Here is a 16,121-nt window from a genome sequence, read left to right on the forward strand (position 1 = left end):
AGCAGCCCGAGAGGCTTGTCAGCTCACCTGCCGGGGCAGGCGGGGGCTGGGGGCTGGGAGCTGAGGCTCGGGCTTCAGAGGTCAGACCCCAGGGAGAGGACTGGGGTTGGCTGCGTGGACACAGCCTGAAGGGGACTAGTGCACCACAGCTAACCGGGAGGGAGTCGGGGGAAAAGTCTGGACCTGCCGGAGATGCAAGAGACCATTGTTTTGGGGTGCGCGAGGAGAGGGGATCCCTTCCCTGTCTGCCCACAGAAGGCAGAGCACCGCCTAAACGAGCTCCAGAGACAGGCACAAGCCGTGGCTATCGGCTCGAACACCAGAGATGGGCATGAAATGCTAACGCTGCTGCTGCAGCCACCAAGAATTGTGTGCAAGCGCAGGTCACTATCCACACCCACCTCGGGAGCCTGTGCAGCCCACCACTGCCAGGATCCCGTGATCCAGGGACAGCTTCCCCAGGAGAACACAGCACACCTCAGGCTGCTGCAACGTCACGCTGGCCTCTGCCGCCACAGGCTCACCCCACATTCCAATTACAACTACCGTACCCCTCCCTCCCCCCAGGACGAGTGAGCCAGAGTCCCCTAATCAGCGCTGCTTTAAACCTGTCCTGTCTGGGCGTGAACAGATGCCTGAGGGCAACCTACAGGCAGAGGCGGGTCCAAATCCAAAGCTGAACCCAAGGAGCTGTGCGAACAAAGAAGAGAAAGGGAAATGTCTCCCAGCAGCCTCAGGAGCAGCGGATTAAATCTCCACAATCAATTTGAGGTACCCTGCATCTGTGGAATACCTGAATAAACAACGAATCATCCCAAAATTGAGGCAGTGGACTTCGGGAGCAACTGTGGACTTGGGGTTTGCTGTGTGACACTGACTTGTTTCTGATTTTTATCTTAGTATAGTTTGTAGCGCTTGTTATCATTGGTGGATTTGTTTATTGGTTTGGTTGCTCTCTTTTTATTACTTTTTAATTTTATTTTAACTATTTTATTTTATTTATTATTTTTCCTTCTTTTGTTTTTCCGTCTCTTTTCTTCTGAGCCATGTGACTGACAGGGTGTTGGTGCTCTGGCTGGGTATCAGACCTGAGCCTCTGAGGTGGGAGAGCCAAGTTCAGGACACTGGACCACCAGAGACCTCCCAGCTCCATGTAATATCAATTAGCAAGAGCTCTCCCAGAGATCTCCATCTCAACGCTAAGACCCAGCTCCACTCAACGACCAGCAAGCTACAGAGCTGGACACCCTCTGCCAAACAACTAGCAAGACAGGAACACAACCCCACCCATTAGCAGAGAGGCTGCCTAAAATCATAAGTTCAGACACCACAAAACACACCATTGGACACAGCCCTGCCCACCAGAAAGACAAGATCCAGCCCCACCCATCAGAACAGGCACTAGTCCCCTCTATCAGGAAGCCTACACAAGCCACTGAACCAACCTTACCCACTGGGGGCAGACACCAAAAACAATGGGAAGTACGAACCTTCAGCCTGCAAAAAGGAAACCCCAATCACAGTAAGTTAAATGAAATGAGAAGACAGAGAAATATGCAGCAGATGAAGGAGCAAGGTAAAAACCCACCAGACCAAACAAATGAAGAGGAAATAGGCAGTCTACCTGAAAAAGAATTCAGAGTAATGATAGGAAAGATGATCCAAAATCTTCGAAAGAGAATGGAGAAAATACAAGAAACGCTTAACACGGACCTAGAAGAACTAAAGAGCAAACAATGATGAACAACACAATAAAGGAAAAGAAAAATTCTCTAGAAGGAATCAATAGCAGAATACCTGAGGCAGAACAACGGATAAGTGACCTGGAAGATAAAATAGTGGAAATAACTACTGCAGAGCAGGATAAAGAAAAAAGAATGAAAAGAATTGAGGACAGTCTCAGAAACTTCTGGGAAAACATTAAATGCACCAACATTTGAATTATAGAGGTCCCAGAAGAAGAAGAGAAAAAGAAAGTGTCTGAGAAAATATTTGCAGAGATTATAGTTGAAAACTTCCATAACATGGGAAAGGAGATAGTCAAGTCCAGGAAGCACAGAGAGTCCCATACAGGATAAATCCAAGGAGAAACACTCCTAGACACATATTAATCAAACTATCAAAAATTAAATACAAAGAAAAAATATTAAAAGCAGCAAGGGAAAAGCAACAAATAACATACAAGGGAATCCCCATAAGGTTAACAGCTGATCTCTTAGCAGAAACTCTGCAAGCCAGAAGGGAGTGGCAGGACATATTGAAAGTGATGAAGGAGAAAAACCTGCAACCAAGATTACTCTACCCAGCAAGGATCTCATTTAGATTCGACTGAGAAATTAAAACCTTTACAGACAAGCAAAAGTTAGGAGAATTCAGCACCACCAAACCAGCTCTACAACAAATGCTAAAGGAACTTCTCTAGGCAGGAAGCACAAGAGAAGGAAAAAACCTACAAAAACAAACCCAAAACAATTAAGAAAATGGTAATAGGAACGTATATATCAATAATTACCTTAAATGTAAATGGATTAAATGCTCCAAACAAAAGACACACACCAGCTGAATAGATACAAAAACAAGACCCATATATATGCTGTCTACAAGAGAGCCACTTCATACCTAGGGCCACATACAGACTGAAAGTGAGGGGATGGAAAAAGATATTCCATGCAAATGGAAATCAAAAGAAAGCTGGAGTAGCAATTCTCATATCAGACAAAATAGACTTTAAAATAAAGACTATTAGAAGAGACAAAGAAGGACACTACATAATGATCAAGGGATGAATCCAAGAAGAAGATATAACAATGGTAAAATATTTATGCACCCAACATAGGAGCACCTCAATACATAAGGCAAATGCTAACAGCCATAAAAGGGGAAATCGACAGTAACACAATCATAGTAGGGGACTTCAACACCCCACTTTCACCAATGGACAGATCATCCAAAATGAAAATAAATAAGGAAACACAAGTTTTAAATGACACATTAATAAACAAGAAGGATTTAACTGATATTTATAAGACATTCCATCCAAAAACAGTAGAATACACTTTCTTCTCAAGTGCTCATGGAATATTTTCCAGGATAGATCATATCTTGGGTCACAAATCAAGCCTTGGTAAATTTAAGAATATTGAAACCATATCAAGTATCTTTTCCGACCACAATGCTATGAGACTAGGTATCAATTACAGGAAAAAAACTGTAAAAAATAAAAACACATGGAGGACAAACAATATGCTACTAAATAACCAAGAGATCACTGAAAGAATCAAAGAGGAAATCAAAAAATACCTAGAAGCAAATGACAATGAAAACACAATGACACAGAACCCATGGAATGCAGCAAAGGCAGTTCTAAGAGCGAAGTTTTTAGCAATACAATCCTACCTCAAGAAACAAGAAACATCTCAAACAAACAACCTAACCATACACCTAAAGTAATTAGAGAAAGAGGAACAAAAAAAACCCCAAAGTTAGCAGAAGGAAAGAAATCATAAAGATCAGATCAGAAATAAATGAAAAAGAAATAAAGGAAATGATAGCAAAGATCAATAAAACTAAAAGCTGGTTTTCTGAGAAGATAAACAAAATTGATAAACCATTAGCCAGACTCATCAAGAAAAAAGGGGAGAGGACTCAAATGAACAGAATTAGAAATGAAAAAGGAGAAGTAACAACTGACACTGCAGAAATACATAGGATCATGAGAGATTACTAGAAGCAACTCTATGCCAAAAAAATGGACAACCTGGAAGAAATGGACAAATTCTTAGAAAAGCAAAACCTTCCGAGACCGAACCAGGAAGAAACAGAAAATATAAACAGACCAATCACAACCACTGAAATTGAAACTGTGATTACAAATCTTCCAACAAACAAAAGCCCAGGACTAGATGGCTTCACAGGTGAATTCTATCAAACATTTAGAGAAGAGCTAACACCTATCCTTCTCAAACTCTTCCAAAATCCAGCAGAGGGAGGAACACTCCCAAACTCATTCTATGAGGCCACCATCACCCTGATACCCAAACCAGACAAAGATGTCACAAAAAAAAGAAAACTACAGACCAATATCACTGATGAACATAGATGCAAAAATCCTCAACAAAATACTAGCAAACAGAATCCAACAGCACATTAAAAGGATCACACACCATGATCAAGTGGGGTTTATCCCAGGAATGCAAGGATTCTTCAATATACGCAAATCAATCAACGTGATACACCATATTAACAAATTGAAGGAGAAAAACCATATGATCATCTCAATAGATGCAGAGAAAGCTTTCGACAAAATTCAACACCCATTTATGACAAAACCCCTGCAGAAAGTAGGCATAGAGGGAACTTTCCTCAACATAATAAAGGCCATATATGACAAACCCACAGCCAACGTCGTCCTCAATGGTGAAAAATTGAAACCATTTCCACTAAGATCAGGAAGAAGACAAGGCTGCCCACTCTCACCACTCTTATTCAACCTAGTTTTGGAAGTTTTAGTCACAGCAATCAGAGAAGAAAAGGAAATAAAAGGAATCCAAATTGGAAAAGAAGAAGTAAAGCTGTCACGGTTTGCAGATGACATGATTCTATACATAGAGAATCCTAAAGATTCTACCAGAAAACTACTAGAGCTAATAAATGAATTTGGTAAAGTAGCAGGATACAAAATTAATGCACAGAAATCTCTGGCATTCCTGTATACTAATGATGAAAAAAAAGAAAGTGAAATCAAGAAAACACTCCCATTTACCACTGCAACAAAAAGAATAAAATATCTAGGAATAAACCTACCTAAGGGGACAAAAGACCTGTATGCAGAAAATTTTAAGACACTGATGAAAGAAATTAAAGATGATACAAATAGAAGGAGAGATATACCATGTTCCTAGATTGGAAGAATCAATATTCTGAAAATGACTCTACTACCCAAAGCAATCTACAGATTCAAGGCAATCTCTATCAAACTACCACTGGCATGGCATTTTTCACAGAATTAGAACAAAAAAATTCAAAATTTGTTTGGAAAAACAAAAGACCCCGAATAGCCAAAGCAATCTTGAGAACGAAAAACGGAGCTGGAGGAATCAGGCTCCCTGACATCAGACTATACTACAAAGCTACAGTAATCAAGACAGTATGGTACTGGCCCAAAAACAGAAAGATAGATCAATGGAACAGGATAGGAAGCCCAGAGATAAGCCCACGCACATATGGTCACCTTATCTTTGATAAAGGAGGCAGGAATGTACAGTGGAGAAAGGACAGCCTCTTCAGTAAGTGGTGCTGGGAAAACTGGACAGGGACATGTAAAAGTATGAGATTAGATCACTCCCTAACACCATACACAAAAATAAGCTCAAAATGGATTAAAGAACTAAATGTAATGCAAGACACTATCAAACTGTTAGAGGAAAACATAGGCAGAACACTCTATGACATAAATCACAGCAATATCCTTTTTGATCCACCTCCTAGAGAAATGGAAATAAAGACAAAAATAAACACATGGGACCTAATGAAACTTAAAAGCTTTTGCACAGCAAAGGAAACCATAAACAAGACCAAAAGACAACCCTCAGAATGGGAGAAAATATTTGCAAATGAAGCAACGGACAAAGGATTAATCTCCAAAATTTATAAGCAGCTCATGCAGCTCAATAACAAAAGAACAAACAGCCCAATCCAAAAATGGGCAGAAGAGCTAAATAGACATTTCTCCACAGAAGATATACAGACTGCCAAGAAACACATGAAAGGATGCTCAACATCTTTACTCATTAGAGAAATGCAAATCAAAACTACAATGAGATATCATGTCACACCAGTCAGAATGGCCATCATCAAAAAATCTAGAAACAATAAATGCTGGAGAGGTTGTGGAAAAAAGGGAACACTCTTGCACTGCTGGTGGGAATGTGAATTGGTACAGCCACTATGGAGAACGGTATGGAGGTTCCTTAAAAAACTACAAATAGAACTACCATATGACCCAGCAATCCCACTACTGGGCATATACCCTGAGAAAACCATAATTCAAAAAGAGTCATGTACCAAAATGTTCATAGCAGCCCTATTTACAATAGCCCGGAGATGGAAACAACCTACGTGTCCATCATCGGATGAATGGATAAAGAAGATGTAGCACATATATACAATGGAATATTACTCAGCCATAAAAAGAAACGAAATTGAGCTATTTGTAATGAGGTGGATGGACCTAGAGTCTGTCATACAGAGTGAAGTAAGTCAGAAAGAGAAAGACAAATACTGTATGCTGACACATATATATGGAATTTAAGGAAAAAAATGTCATGAAGAACATAGGGGTAAGACAGGAATAAAGACACAGACCTACTAGAGAATGGACTTGAGGATATGGGGAGGGGGAAGGGTAAGCTGTGACAAAGCGAAAGAGCGGCACGGACATATATACACTACCAAACGTAAGGTAGATAGCTAGTGGGAAGCAGCTGAATGGCACAGGTAGATCAGCTCGGTGCTTTGTGACCGCCTGGAGGGGTGGGATAGGGAGGGTGGGAGGGAGACGCAAAAGGGAGGGGATATGGGAACATATGTATATGTATAACTGATTAAATTTGTTATAAAGCAGAAAAAATATATATAAAAACAAAAAAGAATGCACACAGACTACAAAAAAAAAAAAAAGATTTCCTTTAGCTTCCAGAAAGTCGAGTTTAGAATGCCCTGGAATCTTAATGATAGCTAGAGCAAGCAAGTAAAATTATTGCACCCAATAATTCCTAAACATAGGGGGCTTTTATTTGCACTGGAGTTAAGGAAATCACATTGCTTACACGACATTCTGAAATCATGAGCTGTTCTGAAAGCATATTTACTATCAGTATAAATATTGGCAGTTTTGCTCTTGGCTAAAGTGCAGGCCTGTGTAAGAGCATATAGTTCAGCCTCTTGGGTCAACATAGCCATAGGTAAGTGTGCTGCCTCAACCATATCAGAAGGAGTTGCACTAGCATACTCAGCACAATATTTGCCATTGTCACCGTTTAAATAAGAACCATCAGTGAGCCATGAGAAGTCAGTGTTACCCAAAGGAATTGCCTGCAGATCATCACGAGGAGTCAGGAGGTGATCCATCAGCATTAAGCAGTCAGGAGGGACTGTGTCGGGGACGGAGGGGAGAACAGCAGCAGGGTTAAGTTTACTACAATGTAAAAGGGTCACGTGAGGAGAGTTAACGAAAGGACTTCATAGGAAGTGAGCGACTGACTGAGAAATGTTGAGTATGATGAGAATTCAGGAGGGCTTTTACTGCATGAGGTGCCAAAGTGGTTAAAGGGGATCTCACAATGATATTCTCAGTGGTCTTAACCAAAAGGGCAGTGGCTGTAAGGCAAGAGGGGGTATGCCAGTGTCACAGGGTCCAGTTGCTGGCTATCATAGCCTATGGGTAAGTGGTGGGCCCTGTGTTTTTGAGTGAGTACCCCAAGGGCATTGCATTACTTTTCTTATACAAAAAAGGACAAAGGCAATCTGATCATTGGGGTGCCCAAGGGCAGATGGGTTCATCAAACTCTCCTATAACGCCTTAAAGGCTATGTTATGTGGTTTTTCCCATAAAATTGGGTCAGGGTTGTTATTATTTAGTCAAACATACTAAAGAGGTTAGGCTATAAGAAGGAAATTCGGAATCTAATTTTAGCAATAACCAACTAGCTTTGGTGCTTTTAGTTTGGGGTTTGAGGCAACTTAGGACATCATGAAATCTATCTGGATCTGGGTGTAGCCCTTGTTCTGATAGTAGATGCCCTAAATATCTAAAGTGGGTTTGGGCAAACTGTAATTTTCCTTGCTGACCTTATGTCCCTTTAAGGCTAAAAGCTTTAGCAGGTGGCTGCTGTCTTCCTGTGAAGGGGCTTGAGAAGGAGAGCAGAGAAGCAGATCATCCACATATTGCAACAAAGTGGAACCTCTAGGGAATTTTTTTATCATCAAGATCAGCCTTCAGGATTTGTAAGAAGTAAGCAGAGGTCTCAGTAAACTCTGAAATATTACTGTGCAGGTGAATTTTTTTTTCTTCCCAAGTGAGGGGGAAAAGGTATTGGCTAGTTTCATCAACTGGAATACTAAAGAATGCACTGTATAAATCAATTTCAGTAAAGAATGTGCTTCCTGTAGAAATGGATGTTAGCAATATATGAGGGTTAAGAAGAACAGGGTGGGGCTTCCCTGGTGGCGCAGTGGGTGAGAGTCCTCCTGCCGATGCAGGGGACGCAAGTTCGTGCCCCGGTCCGGGAAGATCCCACATGCCGCTGAGTGGCTGGGCCCGTGAGCCATGGCCACTGAGCCTGCGCGTCCAGAGCCTTTGCCCCGCAACGGGAGAGGCCACAGCAGTGAGAAGCCCTTGTACCGCAGAAAAAAGAACAATAGGGTGTTTAGGGATAACAATGTTGTTTCTTGTTCAGAAGTCCTAGAAAAACCCCCACCCTCACCCTTAGGTTTCCTCACAGGGGCAATAGGAGTATTACAGGGATTAGTAAAGGGATAATGAGACCTTGAGCCTGTAATCTTCTATTATGGGCTTTATGCCTTGAAGGGCTTCTTTACTTCTACGCTCTTGATTAATTCTGGGAAGAGGTTTTGAGGGGTCTATCTGAATCTTCATGGGAGGTGCACTGTGAATTTTGTCAATATCAGTGGAGATTTTGCCTGTAAGGAGGGTGGTAGCTGATTCAATAGGGACAAATGATTAGTGTTTCCAGGATCAGCTGTAGACAGAGCAAATAAAATATGTCACAGGGTCATTTAATTCATCTGATTGGCTGCTTTGATGCCTACTGTTAAATTCTAGAATTTTTCCCCCCAGAATTCCCTGGTGGTCCTGTGGTTAAGACTCGGGCTTTCCCTGCCGTGGACCTGGGTTTGATCCCTGGTCGGGGAACTCAGATCCCACCAGCCACAGTGTGGCCAAAAAAGAAAAAAAAAAAAAAAAAGAATTATTCCCCCCGTCTGAGAGAAGGAAATTCTGGCATGATACTCTAGGGGTGAAGGAACTAAGGAGAGAAGGGTGTGTGTCTCTCAAAGGGCCTAAACAAAAGGAAATAGGTTCAGAGACAGAAGCATCTTGAGGTTCATTAGAAGTCCCTACTGTTTGAACTGTTCTAGTACTCCAAGGCAGGGGCTACTTTATAGTAGTGGGGTTGATAACCAAGAGTGTGAATCTGATGTCAGTTAGGACTGGCAGAGATTCAGCCCCAATCTGGAGAAATGTTTCTCCAAGCCAGTTAGAGAGAGGATTGGGAAAGGCCCCTGTAGTTCCTCAGAGCTCCCTCATTGAGAATTGAGAGCCTGTTCAAAGGCTGGTTAGAGGGCTGCAGGTGCCTGAAGAGCTTACATTTCCAAGTCTCTTTTCCAGTGTCTCTGCAATAATAACAGAAACGAGGAGGGTTTTGCTTTTCAATTGCTGGAGTTGAAGATTAAGCATTTTGGTGGTCTTCCTTTTAGGTGACTCATCTAGCATTCAAGAGAGCTAGATTAACTAAATTTGGAGTGGACATAGTTTCCCATTTCATCCTGGTCCTTTTTACTAGAAGGAAAAGGTCCTGGTTTAGCCTGTAAATAAATATAGAGTTAAAAGCTACCTGAGTGGAATCAACATGTGAAGGAAGATCAGAATTTTCATTTAAAATAATCTGAAATTGACCGTAATACTCATGAACAGGCTCATCAGATTTTTGTGTGCAAGGCTGAATTGTGTTCCAATCAACAGGCTTTGGAAAAGCCCTAGAAATTGCCCTATGAAGCCACCTAGCGATCGTTGAGCCTGATCATATAAATTAGCAGGCTGGTTTTGAAACTGAAGGTAATCATCCGTTAGATCCATTACACCCGTAATGATCAAGTTCCCTTTAATTGTTTTTACAAAAACGTGCAGGTCCTCGAGTAGCCTAAACAATAAGAGGTTTGCCTGAGTTGTTTTTCAGGAGCTTGGAGTCAGCTGTGTCCAGTTTGAGCTCCAGCTGGTTAAGACTGGTTAAGACCACCGACCCTCCAACTGAGCATGCTCGGTGACCTTGTGACATCGGAAGGCAGGAAACGTCATCAGAGCGTGATAATACCAGTATTCTGAGCATGCGTACTGGGAAGAAGCCGGTAGGTTAGGTGTATCTCCGCAGAAAGAAGATCACCTCACGTTTTGCTTATCTCCAGTTAGCTTTCCCCGTGTTCCCCACGCCTTAGTTTTATCCCATAAATACCCCTAGCTCCCGGGCCGTTGAGGAGGTGGATTTCAGACTTGTTCTCCTGTCTTCTCGCTTGGCTGCCTTGTGAGTAAACCCCTTCGCTGCTACAAACTTCAGCGTCTCAGCATTTGGTGGCTTGCTGCGTGTTGGGCAAAGAAACCTGGTTCGGTAAGGCTTTTCCAGTTGTATTTCTCGGTACCTTTTAGGGTTTTCCCAATTAGCAGTCTTTATTCAGTGTTGGGGCTGGCCTTTGCCGACCAGCATATGGACTAGCTGCTACAAGTCAGAGAAAGCAGGCTGATAAGTTGAGTATCAATATTAAATTCCTCAGCAAGTCTGTGAGGCTCTTCCGTTACTTTGGGAAAAATCTGTGACGATGGCTCCAAGTTCAGCTTTAGCTCAGAGACTAGAAGAAATGAAGGGTTTAGTCTCTGGATCCTCAGTAGGCTTAATTTTAAAGGGACAGGTTCTGAAAAGTTGAGAGGAAAACGGGAGGGGGGAGAGTTTACGAGGAAAAGGGAAGTTAGCCAGGAGAGTTAGTGTGGGAGACGTGAGGGTATAGAGGAGGGGTGGACGGCAGAGAGGGGAAGAGCTGGTGCCAGAGGCCCGAGCACAAGGAGCCGAGGGAGAGAGGCAAGATGGGGCCAGAAGCCATTGTCTCTGTCTTGAATGGTAACCACTGGGCGATTCGGCGGTTCCGGGCACCTGAGGGACTCTGTAATCAATGGCTGACCATTATGCTGAGCAAGCTGACTTCAGTAGTCATGCTGTACACAGAATAGAGTTCAGAAAGGTCACTTAACAAACAAAAAACAACAGTAGACCCTGGAGAAAGGGAAAAATCTGATTTCTATTTACATTATATTAGAAGTCCAGTTCTCAACAAAAATGTAAAACAGATAAAGAAACAAGGGGTGTGCTCTTCTGAAGAGTTTCTGAGTCTTTTTTCCGTCCTCTTATCTGAGACAGGAAGGCTGGAGGGGGCTGGGGTTATCTTACCGCCCTTCCCCAAGGTCAGATAAGGCTCTGGTAAACTAGGTTTCTTGAGGGCAGGTCTTCCTCACAGAAAGTAGGATGCTCTGGGCATATTTCAGAATGGTCTGGCCTTGAGGTCATCAACCTGACACTGAAGTCAGTGACCATGTTTTATTCATTTCTGTAACTTGCCAAGTGCTTTACAGACATAATACTAAGTAAATATGGCTTTAATCTTTTTTCCATGTCTTCAAGTGACCATTGATTCAGCTTCATCACATGTACCAACAGAGATGTGCAACTGGTATATTATTCCTCTTTTGGGGGTAATTTTTATATTGTAATTTCCATACAAAAATTCTAATGTTTCACCTATGTTTTAAAAACTTTTTGGGGGGAATTCCCCGATGGTCCAGTGGTTAGGACTCAGCGCTTCAGTGCCGTGGCTGGGGTTCAATCCCTGGTCAGGGAACTAAGATCCTGCAAGCTGTGGTGCGGCCAAAAAAAAAAAAAAAGTTGAAATTTAAAAACGTTCTTTTCCATATTTGTTTGGTATTAGTTTACACCTTTCAGATTTACTCAGGAAAATGGGTGTGTTTTTAATTTACAACTAATACTTGATTGTTTCTTCTCAATCCTATGAATTGATACCTTGAGTAAAATGATTTTGTTTCCTCCTCATTCCTGTATCAACCTTGCTTATTTTACTTAAAGTTAATATTAGCCAGAAAATATTCAGCCCTCTGGTCATTCTCTCCAGCCCATAGGGGAAGCCAAAAGCTCAATGTAACCTTTTTTAGAATGAGAATATGTAACAAGCATCCCCTCCATTAGATGCAAAACAAAAAGTAACAGGGGAGACAGTCCGCCCTGGGATGATTATCCTGGGCTCTTTGACCATCATACCCCACCCCTGCCCTTAAGGAGAACAGTGTCTGTTTTTAAGCCCTTGTAGCCTGGAACCAAGTTCATTGTATTCCCCACTCTGGTACATCTCCGGACCACCTGGAATCTGTTGTTTAGTGTTGCTATGGACACGGAGTTGTTATTCTAGCGTTGGCTTGCTAGCAGCACCAGGTAAAGACCTAGGGTGGAGGCCTCTGCCAAGGACGTCCCATCCCATCCTCTGCCGTTTATGTCGGCTCCTGTGGCCCTGTCACCCTCACATTGTGAGAAGAGTATAACGTTTTAGAGGCACAGCTGGAGGGTGTGGCGAGGAGGCACAGGAAGGGGGTCTTTGGACCCCGTAGGCAGGAAGGTTTGCCTTGTGCTCCGCTGTGCGGGGCCCTGATTAACGCTCCTCTTCCCTCCCGCTGACTCTGCAGAGCCCATCAGGGCATTGGGACATGGGACATGGGACCTGGAGGGGGAGGGGGCACTAGGCCGATGTAGGACCAACTAGCGGTAACTTTGTGGCTGGCCAGGAACTGGGCCGAGATTTCACTTAACGGATTTGATTTGGGGAAATTAAAAATAAGAAAGAATGGAAAAGAAAGAAGGAGAAAGGCATTATCCTGAAAGGCAGCGGGAGAGAGAACAGCTGCCAGGATCTTGAGGAAAGTTTGATCCCGCCTACGAAAGGCTGTACCCGACTCACAAAATGCTCCCCACTGCCCCGCAGCCCCTTCCGAGAGGCAGCGCCTCTGCCTTTGCTAAAGCAGCCTTGCCTGCAGGTAAGTGGGTCTAGGGCTTGCAGGGAGGGGGCCCAAGAACCCGGCTGTGCCATGGCCACCCTGGGTCTCGGGTCCACCTCGCCCCTGGAACACAGGCGGTACCTCCAAGCTTTGGGCTTCCTACTCCCACTGTGCATGAGCTGGTATGTCTCAAAGGTATGGGATTCACATGTGGCTGGGCCCCAAGCCCAAAACTCAGAATCAACATTTATGCCCAAACTGGTGTGTTTTTGAAAAAAAAAATGTGTTTTCTATTTCTTTTCAAATTTCTCTCCTTGCCCGGAATTTAGGGGCCGGTGGCACATTTCTGCCTGTCTCACGTGGACGTAGTATTACTGCTTGTTAACTTGGCCATCTACTTGGCAATGTGTTACTCTCCAGTGATTTCCAGTTTTCATCCATGAAATCTGCTCTATGAAATGCTGAGGGTCACATCTCTTAGCTTTCCCAATTCTCTCATTTATTCTGCAGAGAATACTTCAGGATGGAAATATCATAAGTCACTATGATGATGTAAAATTGGTTTGAAATGGGTTTTGCTTGGCTTCCTGGGTCCTGTCTAGCAAGTGGGTAATCTTTAAAGAGTCCTGTGCTTGAGCTAAGCTTAAATTTTATTGAACACACAAAAAATGTTTTTCTCTATTTCTTGAGCTAAAATGCATGTTTCACAGGATTGATAAAATTGCACAGTATTGGAGATTTTATGTTTGTGGATTCAAGACCTTGGAAATGCTGACCCATATGTGTGACTTTCTAATTGGGAGGATATCATATGTGTTTTAAACGTATCAAATATATAATGCATACATGCTTTTCTTTTTCTTAGATTAAATGCAGATTAAATTCAAGAATAAAACAAACCATGCCGAGATTAAAGAAGAATTCTTTATATGCCTGGTTCGTGCATCAAAAAAATAAGTAAGTGATAAGATTCAAATTTCCTAAATTTTAAGCATAATTCTCAGCCTTGGTTAACAGAATGGGGAAAACACGTGTACCTTCTTTTATAATAAATGTAAGCTGTATGCAAATGAAATTAGGGAACTCAAAATTTAAAGACCTTGTTTTATGCCTGTAATTTCCTTCAATACCACAGGTTAGGCAGTATGTCAGTAATAGTATGCATGGTCCCTTTAAACTTGTCCTTTAGCAGTGCTGGTTGCCCTAATGGAGGATGATCTGTCCATGGGTGGTGACTATTTTCCAGGGACGGCCACTACAAGGGCTCCAGTTGTCACATCTCCGTCAACACCTGAAATGTTGCTAATTACCACAGTGAAGGTCACAAATGCATTTTTATTAGTGAGATTAGTGGTTTACAAATCGGCATGATGGATATTAGAAATACAAAAATATTCAAGGTCTGTGAACTGGTGAAAATAAATAATAGTAACTATCTCAAGGAATGTAATGAGGACCAATTGAAGTAGTATTTGTGAAGCATCAGCACAATGCCTGGCCCTTAGTAAAGACCATTTAAATGTTTGTAAGGTGAAAGATCACTTTGTGATATTTCTTTAATTTTTGGAAAATTTATCCTTATTTTTTTTCAGCTTTTTCTTTTCCTTTTTTTCTCATTTATTCTCAGATGTCTATAATCCAGATGTTAGATATGATTTTATGCTCCATATCAGTTGGCTTTTCTTTGGTATGTTCTCCCTCTATATTCCTTTTTTTTCTTTTTAAATAAATTTATTTTTGGCTGTGTTGGGTCTTCGTTGCTGCACGTGGGCTTTCTCTAGTTGTGGCGACCAGGGGCTACTCTTTGTTGCGGTGTGTGGGCTTCTCATTGCGGTGGCTTCTCTTGTTGCGGAGCACGGGCTCTAGGCACACGGGCTTCAGTAGTTGTGGCACGCGGGCTCAGTAGCTGTGGCTCTTGGGCTCTAGAGTGCAGGCTCAGTAGTTGTGGCACACAGGCTTAGTTGCTCTGAAGCATGTGGGGTCTTCCTGGACCAGGGCTCGACCCGTGTCCCCTGCATTGGCAGGCGGATTCTTAACCACTGTGCCACCAGGGAAGCCCTCTCTATTCTTTTCTACTATTTTCTGGGAGAGTTTCTCAATCTCATCTTCCAACTCTAATTTGCTTTTCACATGTACCCAAACTACTATTTATCCCATGAATGGATTCTTTATTTCAACAATTACACTTTTACACTGAAGATTTCCTCTTGGGTTTTTTCCTTATGGTTTCTTATTCTTATTTCATATTACTAACATCTTGTCATGTATCATTAAGTGTGCTTCTCATGTGTGTATTGAAAAATCTTACTACAGTAATCAAGACAGTATGGTACTGACACAAAAACAGAAATACAGATTAATGGAACAGGATAGAAAGCCCAGAGATAAACCCATGCACCTATGGTCACCTAATCTATGACAGAGGAGGCTAGAATATACAGTGGAGCAAAGACAGCCTCTTCAATAAGTGGTGCTGGGACAACTGGACAGCTACATGTAAAAGAATGAAATTAGAACACTCCCTGACACCATACACAAAAAACCCTCAAAGTGGATTAAAGACCTAAATGTAAGGCCAGGCACTATCAAACTCTTAGAGGAAAACATAGGAAGAACAACACACTTTGACATAAATCACAGCAAGATCTTTTTTGACCCACCTCCTAAAGTAATGAGCATAAAAACAAAACTAAACAAATGGGACCTAATGAAACTTAAAAGCTTTTGCACAGCAAAGAAAACCATAAACAGAACAAAAAGACAACCCTCAGGATGGGAGAAAATTCTTGCAAATGAAGCAAACAGCAAAGGATTCATCTTCAAAATATACAAGCAACTCATGAAGCTCAATATCAAAAACAAACAAACAATCCAATCCAAAACTGGGCAGAAGACCTAAACAGACATTTCTCTACAGAAGACATACAGATGTTTTGTTCATATCTGTTTGTTCTTTAATTCTTCCAGGTCTTTGTTAAACATTTCTTGCATCTTCTCAATCTTTGCCTCCATTCTTTTTCCGAGGTCCTGGATCATCTTCACTATCATGATTCTGAATTCTTTTTCTGGAAGGTTGCCTATCTCCACTTCATGTAGTTGTTTTTCTGGGGTTTTATCTTGTTCCTTCATGTGGTACATAGCCCTCTGCCTTTTCATTTTGTCTCTCTTTCTCTGACCATGGTTTTCATTCCCTAGGCTGCAGGACTGTAGTCCTTCTTGCTTCTGCTGTCTGCCTTCTAGTGGATGAGGCTATGTAAGAGGCTTGTGCAAGCTTCCTAAT

The 16,121-nt window shown here is 42.1% G+C and overlaps 1 protein-coding gene across 1 annotated transcript in view; it reads left to right on the forward strand.

The window, feature by feature from the left end:
- LOC307064927 (phosphatidylinositol 3,4,5-trisphosphate 3-phosphatase TPTE2-like) overlaps positions 1–16,121 on the forward strand; it is a gene marked incomplete at both ends in the record, with an annotated part of 86,651 nt that overhangs the window by 1,002 nt on the left and 69,528 nt on the right. The gene's annotated exons all lie outside the window — the stretch shown is intronic.

The sequence above is a fragment of the Hyperoodon ampullatus genome (assembly GCF_949752795.1).
Source record: "Hyperoodon ampullatus genome assembly, chromosome: 16".
Lineage (NCBI taxonomy): Eukaryota > Metazoa > Chordata > Mammalia > Artiodactyla > Ziphiidae > Hyperoodon > Hyperoodon ampullatus.